We start from the raw sequence: 17,670 nt of genomic DNA, 5'->3' as shown, positions 1-17,670 counted from the left end.
ATGGTGCGTAAAGGGTGAGCACCCAAGTTAGACTCACATGTTATATTAGTGGTGAGCATCCAAGTAAGACTCATAGGGTGCGTCAGAAAGAGTGTCAGGGTGAGTCAGAGGGTATGTTAGAGAGAACACCCAAGTAAGCCTGATACGGGATGAGTGCCTGTGTGAGCGTGATTGAGCGAGTACATTAAGTACTGCCTATCCCTCAGAAGTAATGTTGGGAGGCAGTTCCTGCTAACAAGGGTATTAGCAGAGAGGGTAACTCAAGTAACCTTCCGCTATTGGAGTGGGTTTAGTGGGTCGGCCATCTGTCAACCCCACTCCCTGAGTGATAATTTTAGGTGCCTGGTTGCAGATTTGCCTTCATCCCTCTATAAAAAAAAAATTAACAATTAAATTCAGGCACGCGCTCGTTTGGCAAGCTAACCATAGATGCAGCATTTGTGTTGCTTATGGTGCCTTTCGAAGCAGTGATGAAGTATAGACACTATAGGAACCTATAGTGTCTATATGATGAAAGGGTGAATAAGCATATGCGGTATTTTGAAAAATTTCGTTTCAAGTGGTTCGAAACCAAATTCCGCGGAATTTCCCGGAATTTGAGCGTGGCGAAATCTAATTTCTTGATTTCGTTTCGTTTCGTAAAATTACAAAAATTTCGCTAGAAAAAGCTAGCTTCTAACGAAATTAAAACGGAATTTCGCGAAATTTCGAAACAAATTTGAGCTTGAACCATGCTTTATATTTCATGCTTTATATCAAAAAATTTGGCTGCGCCCCTGAACCAAATCATAAAAAACAGCTTTTTGATTCTCCATTTTTATGTTATACAGCTGTTTCTATTAACGCTTACTACATAATCCCATTATGAGTCGACAAAAACGTGTTTAGTTTTTTTCTATGAAGCGTCTTCAGTGTTTTGTTGGAAATATCTAAAAGAAAACGAAAAGTATCTTTAAATTTACTTGGATATAAGATATAAATCAGATCAGTATAACTTTGTTGAAACGACAAAGTCGTGGCGTGGATTCCTAGGGCCCTTGTGAAGTTTTTTTAGCGCCTCTTTCTTATTAAAGGCCAATTTCTTCATCTCCGCTTAGGCCTCAAACCAGGTTTAAGCGCATGAGTAAGCACCGCTTAAGAGTAAGGAAGGTCCTAAGGAAAACATAATCCAACGTTTCACGTTCAAGCAACAATTAGAATCTTACCTAAAAGTAAGAATAAAAGAGTTCAGAGGATTGAAGGTACTCAACACAAAGGTCAATATTCGGTGAATCTTCGAAAAGTACATACAGCCCATAAGATTTAAATTTAAACTCTGTGATATTATTTGACTATTTGCACGTGTTACTGCTGGTCACGGGACGGCAGCTAGCCTAGGAAACGCAAACTGAGAAAAATTTGCCTCACGAGCAGAGTTTTTTTTTAATCAGTATGCTTTTGATCGTGTTGATGCTGGTCATACTAGCTAGTACGGAAGAATACGAGATTAAAAAAATAATGTCTGCATCGAAGAGCACTAAATTATTTAGTGCAGAATCGATCATGTTGTAGAGGCTTATTAAACGAAGCACATTGATTATGCGTCAGATTGATTTGAAACACGGTTTTCGTCTTCGGGTTTTCAAAATAACTTCGTTTAGTCGCTTACCAAGGTGGCTTCACATGAATTACCTTTTCAACTAACCAACGATTCCCGATTTGGTAATGCAGCAACTCAAATGTGACCAAATTCGGTTTATATACAGGGGTTAGACAAAAAGGTTGAGATAGGTAAAAATAAGTCGAAATTCAAATCAACATAACTTTGCGTATAATAATCCGATTTTGATAAAACCAGGACCACTCTTCTAGTATACTGTTCTCCTGCAAAACCTGAGATTGGTCTTTGGCCACCGGAAATGTTCCGGGTTTTCCGAGGGTATGTTCAAGATGCATTTTTTCCACTGCTTGTAATTTTATGTGACGTGAACTTTCATCATGTTTTATGCTTTCTCCGAAAACTATAACTAATATGCCGGCCAATGGTGGCTGTAGATCGAGAATCCATCTAAACTACACAGAGTTACGACCATTTCCGTAAAAACGGTACCGGGAACATGATAAAATGATAACATGGCTTTGCGAGACGATGATTACAGAAACATTCCCAGAATGATAGTGTCCACTGCCACCCTTTTAGCAGGTTCCATGGGCCTTCCAGGAGGGGCCGGTTTTGGCACCATCTGGAACCATGCATATATGGGTGTCAAAATTCATATTTTCCCAAGACGATGAATATAGGATCTTTATTAGAGATATATTTTGAGGACTGTAAGACTCTTTGGCCAATTTGTAACAGGTTCCGGAAGTTCTGCGAAAGTGACATTTGTTCAGGGTGTATGGCCAATCCCGTATCGTTTTCACGAAAATGGCCATATCTCTGCGTATACCCAACGGATTTACGATCTGCAGCCAGAATTGGTCAGCATAGTAGTTCTAGTTTCTGGGGAAAGCATTTAACATGATGGAAGTAAACGTCATATAAAATGACAAGCAGCAGAAAAAATGCATTTTTAACATACCTTCGGAAAACCCGGAACACCACCGGTGGCCAAGGGCCAATCAGAGGTTTCGCATAGGGCCAGTATACTAAAAGAGTTTCCGCGTCCGATGGACCCAGTTTGATCAAAATCGTTGTTGTGCCTCATGTGTGTTGCTCGGGAAACTAATCTTCCTCTCTTAATCCTAAATTGACTGTAAGGACGTGACCAGCATCGTTATTGGTCATGAATTAGAAACTCCGAAGCAAGTACAATGAAATTTTGTTTTATCCCAAGCAGATTATTCAATTGGTAAGCTATGCATATTCGCTATTTCTCGGCCAATCATGATTAGCAACCACGATGTGTACATTTAATCAAGCTAAGCTACGCTTTTTTTTACTATTTGCACATTATGTAAGGAATATCGCGGAGTCGTGAGCTTTTTGCATACAAACATACAACAATTTCCATATTTTTACATACTTACTGATATATAACTGAATTGATAAAAAAATGATCAAATTCAGGACCACTCGCTCCACGATTAATTCATTTGAAAGCGTCACAAATGCTGGGGTATCGCCTTATCGCCAGTAGTATATAAACGGGAACACGGCAATTTATCATAGACTGCTTCTTCTGTAGTTATTAAGCATATGCGGTATTTCGAAAAATTTCGTTTCAGGTGGTTCGAAACGAAATTCCGCGGAATTTCGCGGAATTCGAGCATGGCGAAATCTGTTTTCTTGATTTCGTTTCGTTTCGTAAAATTTCAAAAATTTCGCTAGAAAAAACTAGCTTTTAACGAAATTTAACGGAATTCCGCGGAATTTCGAAACAAATTTAAACTCAACCATACTGTTTTGAAAGGTCGGGTATTATCAAAAATTTTGGCTGCGCCGCTGAACAAAATCATAAAGCTGTTTTCAAAATTTTATGTTAGGGTAAAACGACCTATTATGGAGGGGTTAAGCACCGTGTCAAAACAAAATTCATTACAAAAATTCTTCAAAAATTACCTGTTGGTCGATTTCCACATTGAAGTAGTTGAATAGGATGCTCGTTAACTATAGTTTCGTAAATATTTCGTCAATTGTGCTGAACTTATGTTGTTTTGTTTTTATCACAATAAAATCAAACTACCGCAACAATAGGACGCAGTTGCCTATCGTTGCGATATTTGTTGAAGGTCAGTCCTATTGTTGCGGTATTGCATGTAATTTTTATGGAGAGCGATACCGCAACAATAGGACCTTAGCACTACTGCAATAATAGGCTCAAAGGATTCAAATTTTTAACCAAAAATGGTAATTTTTCATCATTTTGAACGGAATTTTGTCAAACAAAAGCTGTTCTAGTTGTTAATCCGAAGAGTTTTAGCGTACCCACAATTGTTTTCAATGGTATTATATCCAGAATGGACTATTTTAACACTACCGCAACATTAGGGCATACCACAACGATAGGACGTTTTACCCTATACAAATTTTTATATTAACGCTTGCTGCATAATCCCATTCAGTCAATCAATTCTTATTTAGTTTCCTTCTATAAAAAGTCTTTAGTGTTTTGTTAGAAATGTATAACAGAAAACGAAAAGTATCTTTAACTATTCTATCCTAACTGATCCGAGCACAACATTATTTAGCGCGGAATCAATCGTGTTGCTACTGGTCACGCGTATGTGTTGGGAAACGATAACTAAAAAAATCGTCGCTTACTCACACGATTTACCTTTTCAACTAACCAACGATTCCTTTCCCTTGGTACTCACGGAGATGCAGAGCATTCATTGGTCTCTTATAACAATGAGTGTCAAACTAATTTTCCTCTCCTAATCCTAAATTGACTGTAAGGACGTGATCGCCTCATACTGTCCATAGCAGCTGTTTCTTGCACTCAATTGAAGAAAGTTGAAGATGAAAGCTTGACAACAATTTTTGCATGCCTCATATGCACAAACACATAGAGTAGAGTGAGGCAAGAGTACGCACTTAGTTTTCAATCGATCGTGTGGCCCTTATGAAGCAACCCGAGCAGCACAAGTCAGTCAAAAATAGTTGCAGCAACTTGATTGTGACTGATTCTGGTCACATATGAGTTGCAGTAGCTTCAGTGCAACATGTGTGCTGCTAGGGAAGCTTCTGCATATCAAAACAGTGTCGATGATTCATATACTCTTCCTTTATGTTACCCAGTGGAAAAAATATTGAAATTATTGAGATTCGTTTTAGTAGAACCCTTATTGCAAGACAAGTGAAAAACGCACTCTTACCCCACCAGTGGGGTAAAAGTGCGCATCGGGTGGGGTAAGAGTACGCATTTATCCAATCATGTGCTTTAAGTATATATTAACACAAATGAGAGTTAATAACATTTAATTGATGTTTAATGAGCATATATTAGGGAATGTTTAAAGATTACGTAACTCTTAAAGGGGGAGGGGGTCCTAAAAATGTGCACTTTCATACGAAAAACCATTGTTTTTATATATACAAAAAACTACAGAGGTAAAAATATATATCAGGTTTCGCGTGGCATATACAAAGGTATTTTCCTTAAACAAAGTCCACCAATCACGTAACGTGAAATTTGGCTATTTCATCACCCCTCCCCCCACCCCGTAACTTACACTATTTGTATGAATCCTCTAAAAATTATAAGGATCGTCACACATCTCACAACCCCTCCCAGCTAAACGTTGTGTAATTTATGAACGTTTCTTTTGATTCAATGAAATTATCATTTAGATGAAATTGGGTTTACGTACTATGTTTAGGTGTACAACAAGTCCTAATACCATTTCATTATTTCGCTTCAGTGCTTTGTTCGCTAAGTCCTTTCTAACACCGAATTATTTCAACTTATCCTAAAAACTTGTGATAATTCCAAATTCTGTCCCTTTTTTCTTAGTTGTGGATCTTTACGCTTTGGAAGAAGTCTTATTTCGGCCAGAGATACGGGTTTAACATCATAACTTGAAGATTCATATGCGTACTCTTGCCCCACCGGTTCCTGCGTACTTTTACCCCACAGTCCCAAAAATTATTCAAGTAATGGTTTTGACTTCGTGGAAAACCAATTGGATTGGTGTTCTGTACCATAAAGTACTCTATACAATAGGTTATCGAAATGGTATAATGTTCACCTGATTGAACGTATATATGGTAATGAAATACTAGTTGCGGAAATCCAATTATTTTTAGCAAAATGACCAAAAAGTTATCTAACGCCATATCTCCCTTGTTGTTTATTCAAATCGTTTACAATTACACATGATAATAGTTTGCCAGAATACCTGTCAAACTGATGCAGTGCTGCTAGTTTATCTTTTTTTATTACCTCAAAAAAAAAACGAAAACGTACTCTTACCCCACGCGCACTCTTGCCCCACTCTACTCTATACAAGAACAAACAGACAATAGCTCAGTTCGTCGAGCTGATTGTATATAAGACTATATGTGTCTCCGCAGTGGCGTAGCCACGGGGGTGGTTTTCTAATCTAATCTAATCTCATACATGCGTAGCCAATACTTGAAAGCATCCTGGAAAACGACGGTTTCTGAATTCCGTCATTTTTCTTTTCATATGGCCAGGCCAACTACGCAGTATGTACCGCAGAGATGACTCCTAGATATTGAGCGACTTCAGGAATACCTAAAGTCACTTAATAGCTTGAAATCGAGGGGAAAGGAAGAAAGCTTGGACCTCCCGTACCAAACGCTTCCAATAATATAGATCCATAATATATAATAAAAATCGTGTACGTGTTTTATGTATGACGTATATGAATGTGTATGTGTGTTTATATGTGTACACTGATGGCCAAAAGGAATCGTCATGTTTTCATAGAGATGTGTGGCAGTGAAATGGCACTGAGTTATGGAAAGAGAATATCCAATGGATTTGAAAGTATCGAAGTAGGCTTCATATGAACGACAACGGAGAGCCACCAAAATATTAATCAAAGCAATCGTGGTAATTTGCCGTCAGTCAAATACACGTGGTAAACCATCGCAGACAGGAGTGATAGTTTTCCGGCAGACTCCCGCTTGCCTATTCCCACAATAAGCTCCACAAGAGACTACTATGAAAACATGACGAATACTCATGTCCATCAGTATATGTATGTATTTGAGTATGTATATTGTATATGTGCAATTGTATATATGTGAATGTGTGTGTGCTTTTGTGTGGGTGCGTGCGTATTTAAATAAACTTACAGTTTATCAAAACCTTACCTCTCCTCAATAATTCTGACGCTGAACATGTTTGAGCATTTACATAGGCTTGATCGCAATATTAGCAAGGGCATTGCCCTTGATAACAATCCATCAGCCCTTGCAAGCACGAACATACGCACGTCTTCTGGATCTGCTGCACTTTTTTATACACTACACATTTGTTTCGACCGCGGTCATTGCACTGGTTCTATTGTTCTACTTTTAGACGAATCACCGCACAAAAGTAGAGCTCAAAAACCAACCACACTGGAAGACGGTCGAAACGAGACTCGCGTAGCCACGGGGGTGGTTTTGGACATAAACCCCCCCCCAGAGACAAAATTTTCAGAAGAAATTTTGTTTAAAAAAAAAAGAATGTTCAGAAGACCCCCCCCCCTTTAGACCATTTTTTTGGCTACGCCACTGTGTCTCCGAACCTCCTATAAAAAGGTTGCATTTGGAAGGAAATGATAGCCTTTTGAAACATTTTTTTTGTATGAGAAAGGAAAAAATATATCTTCATACCTGTTAAAATGATATAAAATTGATATAAAATTGATATAAAATTGATATAAAATTGAACAGATTTGGGAGTACACACTCCTCGATGAAGCGACACAAATGTTGGGTTATTGCCTTATCGCCAATGGTATATAAACGAGAACGCGCCGATTTATCACAGACTGCTTCCTCTGTTACTATTACTATATTGATTGCAAAGCAGTTATTTGACTTTGGAAAAATAAAATTAGAATTGCGTATACAAAACCAATTTAATCAAAATTCCGCGGAAAAAAAAATTAAATTTCGTTTCGTTTCGAAAAATTTCGAATTAAACGGACCTTGATTTCGTATCGTTTCGAAGTCTCGAAAGTAAATCTATATTTCGTTTCGTTTCGTTTCGAATCAACATACACGCTAACTTTCACTTACTCAGTGACTGAGTAAAATTGTATTGCCCTCTCTTTTCTTCTCACGGAAATTTTACTCAGTTTCCGCCAAAAGCAGGACAACTCATAGCTATGAGTAATCCCGCTTTTGACGGAAACTGAGTAAAATTTCCATGAGAAAAAAAGAGATAGCAATACAATTTTACTCAGTCTCTGAGTAATTGAAAGTTAGAGTGTAGACATTTTAAATTTCGTTTCGTTTCGTTTCGTTTGGAAAATGTGTTTTATCGCATACCCTTAGTAGTTATAGCTCTATTGGTTGCAGAACAGATATTTAACTTCGAAAAAGTTAAATTAGAATTGCGTATATAATGTAAAACCAACTCAAAAAAAAAAATTCCGCGGAAAAATATGAAAATTTCGTTTCGTTTCGCAAAATTTCGAATTCAATGGACCTTGATTTCGTATCGTTTCGAAATCTCGAAAGTAAATCCATATTTCGTTTCGATTCGTTTCGAATCAACATAGACATTTTAAATTTCGTTTCGTTTCGTTTCGTTTGGAAAAAGTGTGTTATCACATACCCTTAGAGGTGAATGGCCACAAAGCAATATTGTTTTCAACCTGCACGCGCTACAGCTCGATGGGGTTCGATGGAGCGAGCTCAAACAGCGTTCAGTTAAAGAAGACATTACCTACTCATTTTGCCTTAAAACGTTAACGTTCATTTGAAGAAGACATTATTTCCACTGTACATGCAATGTTTATTGAAAGAAGGTGTTATTTTCTCACTTACTCCGTTTCGTAAGATAGCACTTTCACAGGTAATATTGGCGAAGAATAAAAAAAGACAATCAAAACTTTTATTCTAAACAAATTCTTTGCAAAGATTGTCATTCATCGGTATCTGTTGATGTCAAAAATGATGGAAATCTACAGATTCGAAATGAATTCGGGGTAAATGGCTTTCGGGGTAATGGATTTCGGGGTAATGGCTTTCGGGGTACTGACATGTATCACCTGGTATCTAATACTATGGGTCATCCGGGCATATATACTTAGTATATGAGGAACGCAAAAAAAAATATATATCAATTTAACTCCACGATATACTATTTAATAATCTGCACACAGATAGCCTTTGAATGACAGCTAAAAATTTAAATATCTTCTCAGAGATGTCTGAGAATGGAAATCGGGGAGAAACATGCTTCTCAGCCTCACAAAGTTGACCATGATAAAGTAAATATAATACTCGTGTTCATCAATTTTGGTAATTTTTTACCATCGTTTATTTATTTCCAAGCTCAGTCGGTAACTGAAATGCCATTTAGGCAGCAGCCAGAAAAATGAATACACTTAAAGGATATTCAAAAAGAAATTGAAGCGGTGCACGATTGAATTGAGCAGAAAATATTATATCTGTTAAACAAACATAGTTTTGTTATTTGTTTACCCGCAGCTTTCTCGTGGACGGGTGCAGCTGCAATAGCCTTTAGATGAAAGATAGGAGTGTAAATATTTACTCAGAGGATGTTTCTGGGGGGGGATTTGAAGGGGAAACATACTTTCTTAGTGGATGAAGAAGATAACAAAATTGAGTAGAAAATTGTGTTTCCGTCAAAGAAACATAGTAAAGCTATTTGTTTACCATTTGCTTGGTCGTAGATGGTCGCAGCTGAAATTGCCTTTAGAGGACAGATTAGAGTGTAAACATTTACTCACAGGATGTATCTGGAGGGGATTTGAAAAGGAAACATACGTTCTAGGGGGATGAAGATAACAAAATTTAGAAGAAAATTGTGTTTCCGTCGAAGAAACATAGTACAGTTATTTGTTTACCATTTGCTTGGTCGCAAACGGTCGCAGCTGAAATAGCCTTTAGATGACAGATTAAAGTGTAAATATTTACTTAGAGGATGTTTCTGGAGGGGATTTGAAGAGGAAACATACGTTCTAGGGGGATGAAGATAACAAAATTTAGAAGAAAATTGTGTTTCCGTCGAAGAAACATAGTAAAGTTATTTGTTTACTATTTGCTTGGTCGCAGATGGTCGCAGCTGAAATAGCCTTTAGACGACAGATAAGAGTGTAAATATTTACTCACAGGATGTTTCTGGAGGGGAGATTAGGGTTAAGTGCCCAATAGTGGACCCTCCAGCCATTTTTGCATTATTACTGCACAATGTCAACATTTTGCTATGAAATTCTAGCGGGAGAACCTACCTTACAGTCCTATGATTTGATTACATGCATTGGAAATGCTATGGAAAATAAAATTAGATGATTTTTTACAATTCTATAAAAAATAAACACGAGAGTGTCCATTATAGGAATTATAGGAATAGGGGGGTCCATAATAGGGAAGAAGAACGTCCCGAAATGGGACATGCAAATCAAATGAAGTGTCGACTATAGGGAAGCAATTTTCTATTATGGACCCCCAGGGGGTTTACTATAGGGCGAATTCAGTCAGACTTTAAAATGTTAATTTCAACGAATAAACAGGATGTTTCTGGAGGGGATTTGAAGGGGAAACATATTTTTGTAAAGGATGAAAATAACAAAAATAAGAAGAAAATTGTGTATCCGCCGAAGAAACATAGTAAAGTTTGCTTTGTCGCAAACGGTCGCAGCTGAAATAGCCTTTAGATGACAGATTAAAATGTAAATATTTACTTAGAGGATGTTTCTGGAGGGGATTTGAAGGGGAAACATACTTTCTTGGAGGATAAAGATAACAAAATTTAGAAGAAAATTGTTTTTTCCGTCGAAGAAACAGAAAAGTTATTTGTTCATTATTTGCTTGGTCGCAGATGGTCGCAGCTGAAATAGCCTTTAGACGATAGATAATAGTGTAAATATTTACTCAGGGAATGTTTCTGGAGGAGATCTGAAGGCGAAACATATTTTATTGGTGGATGATACTAATGAAATTCAGAAGAAAATTGTTAATCCGTTCATCAAACACAGTAGAGTTTTTCGTTTACCATTTGCTTGGTTGCGGACGGTCCCAGCTGAAATAGCATGTAGATGACATATTAGAGTGTAAATATTTACTCAGAGGATATTTCAAGAGGAATTTCAAAGGTAAAACATAAGTTTACTGAGGTATGCCAACATGTTCACGCATAGTTTATTCAACTGGATTATCTTAAATTAGAAGCCTTATACAGAGCAGATTAGCTCAAATTCTATAAACATGGAGATTGCATCGTATATAGTATACCATAAAGTAGCAGATTAGGGATAACTTGTTGAATTTATATGAAGTCATGTTTTTGGATTTATGACCTATGGGGGAACCACTGTGAGGGGTGGAGCCGTCGATAGAGCTCAGCAAAGTTTATTCGTTATCTAAAAAAAAAGGTCCAACATAGATAACGGACGTAGTTCAAGTTAGTGTTGTTTTGGAGAGGTGGCTAGTGGCTCATGGATTTAAACAATAGAACAATTTCGTTGGCTTAAGGAATTAATTTGTAATGCTTATCAGTCGTACTGGGCTTACAGAAATCGCTCTCAATAGATAATGAATCGTTGATTAAAGAAAGACAATTTATCATTCTTCAAGTCGAATTCTTATGGATAGCCTTTTCCCAATATTGTTATACTAAAACATTATTCGCAGAATAGTTCTGTTCGGAATTCAAATCGAATTCTAATTTCAATACTTAAAACTCGATGTGAGAAGAAAAAGTTGGGGCAGACAGCAAAACATATTCAAAGGAACCTGACGGAACATCCAATTTTACTTAATCATTTCAGATCGTTTATTTTCAAATACAATGTTGGAGTGCAACAAAGATACATGCATCTCATTTCACATTCAATCAGCTCTGCATGTAGCATGAAGCACCGAACTGTTCGCACTACTCCAAAACTCCACTGAACCGCCGTTCCAGGAGTAAGTTCATCTTCTGCAGAACTGTGGCTCCATGATATGTCAGCTAGAGCAAAGTGTTTCTGCATGTGTGTACTTTAAGTTTTCACTTAGCAGTTTTATTTGTCTAGTCGTAATGGTATCGCTCCGCTTATCGCTCATCTGCATTTTCTATGCTACGTGGTTCTGCAGCTACCTTCATGATTCAAGTTCAGGGCGAAACGGAGATCGATTTGCACCGAAATGTGTGCATCTGCTTGTAGTCGTCGTCGCCACCGCTATTCGTCCATCATTAATTTCCTAAGCAAACATTTTCGCTCTCGTTGCTGGAAAACTGGCCGCGGCTCAGGGAATGTACGAAATTGAGGAAAAAATACAAAATCAACTGCGTATCGTGATTTTTTCTTCGGTTTTTGTTTTATCGAACCCAGACAAGCCATAAGCGCAGATTTTTTTTCAACTCCTACTTTAAGCGATTTCCAATTTATAATGAAGCGTTTATGTTTTGTACCTACAAAAAATACCCTAGAACTCATTCGCACAGCAATAACAAAGATAAACTCGGGATAACATTTTAATTTGATATTCGGTTGCCAGGCATGCTGACGCCGCTATTCTCATTGCTGTACTCACAAGGGACCCTTTTTCCGTCGAATATATGTTGGAGGTCCTAAGCAAACACAGCCAAAAAGTTGGGTTAGTTCTATCCCGACTCTTTGTGGTTTCTTTCTACAAGCGTTTAAGGTAAGCATAAGCGGTATTTCAAAAAAAATTTGTTGCAGGTGGTTCGGAACGAAATTCCACGGAGTTTCGCGGAATTTGAGCATGGCGAAATCTGATTGTTTTGATTTCGTTTTATTTCGTAAAATTACAAAAAAAATCGCTAGAAAAAATCAAGCTTCAAACGAAATTTAACGGAATTCCGCGGAATTTTGAAATAAATTAGAGCTCAAATCAAGCTTTATATTATCAAAAATTTTGGCTCTTGAAAGGAGGCTTCCGAGCCTCTTGAAAGGAGGCTTCCGAGCTTCTTGAAAGGAGGCTTCCGAGCCTCTTGAATGGAGGCTTCCGAGCCTCTTGAAAGGAGGCTTCCGAGCCTCTTGAAAGGAGGCTTCCGAGCCTCTTAAAAGGAGGCTTGAGGCCTCTTAAAGGAGGCTTCTGAGCCTCTTGAAAGGAGGCTTGAGGCCTCTTGAAGGAGGCTTCTGAGCCTCTTGAAAGGAGGCTTCTGAGGCCTCTTGAAGGGAGGCTTCCAGGCCTCTTGAAGGAGGCTGAGCCTCTTGAAAGGAGGCTTCCAGGCCTCTTGAAAGGAGGCTCTGAGCCTCTTGAAAGGAGGCTTCCTGAGCCTCTTGAAAGGAGGCTGAGGCCTCTTGAAAGGAGGCTTGAGGCCTCTTGAAGGAGGCTTCCTGAGCCTCTTGAAAGTAGGCTTCCAGGCCTCTTGAAAGGAGGCTTCCAGGCCTCTTGAAAGGAGGCTTGAGCCTCTTGAAAGGAGGCTTCCAGGCCTCTTGAAAGGAGGCTTCCTGAGCCTCTTGAAAGGAGGCTTCTGAGCCTCTTGAAAGGAGGCTGAGCCTCTTGAAAGGAGGCTTCCGAGCCTCTTGAAAGGAGGCTTCCGAGCCTCTTGAAAGGAGGCTTCCGAGCCTCTTGAAAGGAGGGCCCAGCGAAGGTACCCCCACCCTAGGGCTACATGTACCCCAGGATGAGAACCGCTTAACATAGTTCTTAAGTTAACAATTTCTATGTTTATATATACTGACTGATATGAAACTGAACTGATAAAAAATTGATTAGATTCGGGAGCTATTGACCGCAAAACCGCCGTTACAAACATTAAATTAAAAGTATGTCCTACTGGTCTTCGAAAGGTCAAGAGGGGGGGAGTAACAAAAAATAAATATTAAAATTGTATAAATCCTGAAAACTTCTCGGATTAGTCAAGGAACGTTTTAAAATCCTCAAAATCATTCGAATTTTTTTTTTTTGCCGCTTCAAAATATTATTTTTGGACAAAAAATCCAAAGGGGGGGGACATAATTGCTTTTTTTAAATATTTGTATCGCCCTTATCTGCCCTCGAAAAAATGTGTTATCGCAATAGCCTTAGTTTAAGGCCTTCAAAGCCCAGCAGCAGGGATTGATTCGCGATGTGATGCGGCATCTGGCGCAGCTTGTTCCAGTAAATCAAGTAGCAACTTTTTAAACATTTATGAGTAATACCAACCAACCAGCCGACTCCCCCTCCTCCGTTGGGAAAACTCATTTTTCTAATGCATCCCGCTCCTTGTAACTGCCGAGGAGGGCGACAGAATAAAAGTACCGACTCACGTCACGTCTCGCGGGCGCGCGCAAACACACACATACGGATGGAAACATAATTCATATCCGAAAAATTTACATTCTCCAGTTCCAGCTTTTATGGGCCCTGCGGCAGCGGTTCCTCATCCGAATGGGTGCACAGAATGTGAAATGAGCATCAATTTTGTTTAGTAGTCAAATGGAATTGATGTATGAGCTAGGATTGTGAATAACATCCAACGTATTTTATGATTCTTGTTATGAAAAAGTATATAATATCTACATTCTTGCGCATGATCTCAGAAAAAAATATTATTGTGTCATTGAAACGTATCTCAAATTGAGATTCTCAATAAATATTTATTTATAATATATAATAGGGTTTCTTACCCCATTCCCGGCCTAACATGCGTACGACTGCATTATTTAATTGATATTTATGACAGGAAGCAACTTTTTCTGAAATTTGTAGGCTGTATAATACTGCATTGGGGTTCACTTCTGCTTAAAAATAGCTATTCGTGCTAAATATCGTTCAAAGAAGCTTTTATTTGATTTAAATGAACGAGGTGCAGCACTCATTTCAGTCATAGCGATTCCCAATCCGGCATACAAAAAACCAGTTCCCGGCCTAAGCAAAATTTCACTCAATCTCTCAACATTTTACTCTCATTCTCTCTCGGGACGGTAGAAAATGCGATGTAAACAAAAATATGCACGTTCCACGACAACAAGATGCCAGATGGTATTATTCATAATCATTTTTATTTGGTTGAGAAGATATATAAACTCATCCAAATTTCTTCCAAATACTTTAAAACAATATTTATTTCACCTTTTAAAATCGAGAGAACTATAAATAACATGATAACGTAAACATATTAGACAATTTTCCTATTAACGATGAAGGATAATTTTTATAATCCTGGCTTTTTGGCAGCACGGTGCGGCTAGAAGTTCTTGGGCCGAGGTGAATTTTTGTTCGGTTTGTGAATACATTTTAAAATGTATTCTAGTATGTTTAAATAAGTTCTAGTGAAACGAATAAATAAGAATAATTGAAGTGCGGGTGTTTAGAATTATGGTGTGGTGATTAACAGCTTCATGCAATGGTTGTATCGAGCACTGTGACGATTTTCAGGTAGGTGTTTATTCGATAATACCGTTTTGTAAAAGTGGAAAGAATCACTTCGGCTCAGTGGTGTGGCATCGGAGAGTGAAATTTTGAATTCTACATTTTTATTTTCTGCAATTGAATCAATTAGGAGTAAAACAAGTGATAGAAAAATATTGAGTATTGTGAAAAATAAATGGGAGACTTTTTAAAAATTATCAACCATAAACCTACGACTTCCAAACAGTTTAAATCATTAGTTTTCTGTGCAGTGAGCCGGGAACCGGGTCCATAGGCCCAAGTAGTGATTTACCCTATTAATAATATTATTAAGTCAAAATGTTTTCAAATTTTTCTTTGTACAAATGTTTTCTGTGTTGATTCGGGATTTGACACCTGTTTCAGCGCACAGAAATTTGAAAACATTTTCCTTTTGATTCCCTTAGAAGAGAGAACCAATGTTTATGTTATGGACTTCAACTTTAAGAGTCTTTGGCCGAAAGGCATTTTGACGAAAGTCTTTCAGCCGAAGGTTACTAAGCCGATAGTTGTTTGGCCGAATATGCCTTTTTTTTTAACAAACCATTAGACCGAAATCCATTTTAACGAACGGATCATACGACCGTAAATGTCACTCGGTAGAACATTAGTAAAAGTGAAAAGCGATTTTCAGTTTAGTTTGTATTATATTTATCTACTTCAAAGTATGCAGAAATTATAGGACGGCGACCAATCCATAACTGTAACTAGCATTAAGCTAATTTTGCTATAGAATTATGCTCGGGAAAACATATACATAATTTTCTAAGGCTTCGTCTTTTCCCAAAATGCCAAATTTCCCAAATCAAACTTAAGTTAAACATTAAAGTGAGTGTGTAATAATTTCCGAAAAACGCTGCTCACACAGCTAGATTACTTTCGGCCAACATTGAATTGTTTTCGACGTTTTCGACAGATATCTTATTGGTTTTCTAGTCTAAAATTATTTCAGAATTTCGTTAAAAAATTCAATTATTATAATTTTAGAACACAAAAAGATTTTTTTCAACTTCTCATAAACTCCATTTGAAAATACTTAAACTTCTTGCATTTATTTTGAAATATCTTCAGAGGAGGAACTTCCGGAGAAATTCGTGGAAGAACTTTCGGATGAATTGCCAGAGGCCTGGAGGAACTTCCGGAGGAATTCCTGGAGGAGCTTCCGGAGGAATTCCTGGAGGAGCTTCCGGAGGAATTCCTGGAGGAGCTTCCGGAGGAATTCCTGGAGGAGCTTCCGGAGGAATTCCTGGAGGAACTTCCGGAGGAATTCCTGGAGGAACTTCCGGAGGAATTCCTGGAGGAACTTCCGGAGGAATTCCTGGAGGAACTTCCGGAGGAATTCCTGGAGGAGCTTCCGGAGGAATTCCTGGAGGAACTTCCGGAGGATTTCCTGAAGGAACTTCCGGAGGAATTCCTGGAGGAACTTCCGGAGGAATTCCTGGAGGAACTTCCGGAGGAATTCCTGGAGGAACTTCCGGAGGAATTCCTGGAGGAACTTCCGGAGGAATTCCTGGAGGAACTTCCGGAGGAATTCCTGGAGGAACTTCCGGAGGAATTCCTGGAGGAACTTCCGGAGGAATTCCTGGAGGAACTTCCGGAGGAATTCCTGGAGGAACTTCCGGAGGAATTCCTGGAGGAACTTCGGAGGAATTCCTGGAGGAACTTCCGGAGGAATTCCTGGAGGAACTTCGGAGGAATTCCTGGAGGAACTTCCGGAGGAATTCCTGGAGGAACTTCCGGAGGAATTCCTGGAGGAACTTCCGGAGGAATTCCTGGAGGAACTTCCGGAGGAATTCCTGGAGGAACTTCCGGAGGAATTCCTGGAGGAACTTCCGGAGGAATTCCTGGAGGAACTTCCGGAGGAATTCCTGGAGGAACTTCCGGAGGAATTCCTGGAGGAACTTCCGGAGGAATTCCTGGAGGAACTTCCGGAGGAATTCCTGGAGGAACTTCCGGAGGAATTCCTGGAGGAACTTCCGGAGGAATTCCTGGAGGAACTTCCGGAGGAATTCCTGGAGGAACTTCGGAGGAATTCCTGGAGGAACTTCCGGAGGAATTCCTGGAGGAACTTCCGGAGGAATTCCTGGAGGAACTTCGGAGGAATTCCTGGAGGAACTTCCGGAGGAATTCCTGGAGGAACTTCGGAGGAATTCCTGGAGGAACTTCCGGAGGAATTCCTGGAGGAACTTCCGGAGGAATTCCTGGAGGAACTTCCGGAGGAATTCCTGGAGGAACTTCCGGAGGAATTCCTGGAGGAACTTCCGGAGGAATTCCTGGAGGAACTTCCGGAGGAATTCCTGGAGGAACTTCCGGAGGAATTCCTGGAGGAACTTCCGGAGGAATTCCTGGAGGAACTTCCGGAGGAATTCCTGGAGGAACTTCGGAGGAATTCCTGGAGGAACTTCCGGAGGAATTCCTGGAGGAACTTCCGGAGGAATTCCTGGAGGAACTTCCGGAGGAATTCCTGGAGGAACTTCCGGAGGAATTCCTGGAGGAACTTCCGGAGGAATTCCTGGAGGAACTTCCGGAGGAATTCCTGGAGGAACTTCCGGAGGAATTCCTGGAGGAACTTCCGGAGGAATTCCTGGAGGAACTTCGGAGGAATTCCTGGAGGAACTTCCGGAGGAATTCCTGGAGGAACTTCCGGAGGAATTCCTGGAGGAACTTCCGGAGGAATTCCTGGAGGAACTTCGGAGGAATTCCTGGAGGAACTT

General features: G+C 39.2%; 1 protein-coding gene across 1 annotated transcript in view; it reads left to right on the top strand.

Moving 5' to 3' along the window:
• The window catches only part of LOC134202966 (uncharacterized), a 280,830-nt gene that overhangs the window by 137,148 nt on the left and 126,012 nt on the right, over nt 1–17,670 (top strand). The window lies entirely within an intron of this gene.

This window comes from Armigeres subalbatus, unplaced genomic scaffold (assembly GCF_024139115.2).
Source record: "Armigeres subalbatus isolate Guangzhou_Male unplaced genomic scaffold, GZ_Asu_2 Contig1544, whole genome shotgun sequence".
NCBI classification, from domain to species: Eukaryota; Metazoa; Arthropoda; class Insecta; order Diptera; family Culicidae; genus Armigeres; species Armigeres subalbatus.
This window is presented reverse-complemented; position numbering and strand designations above follow the sequence as displayed.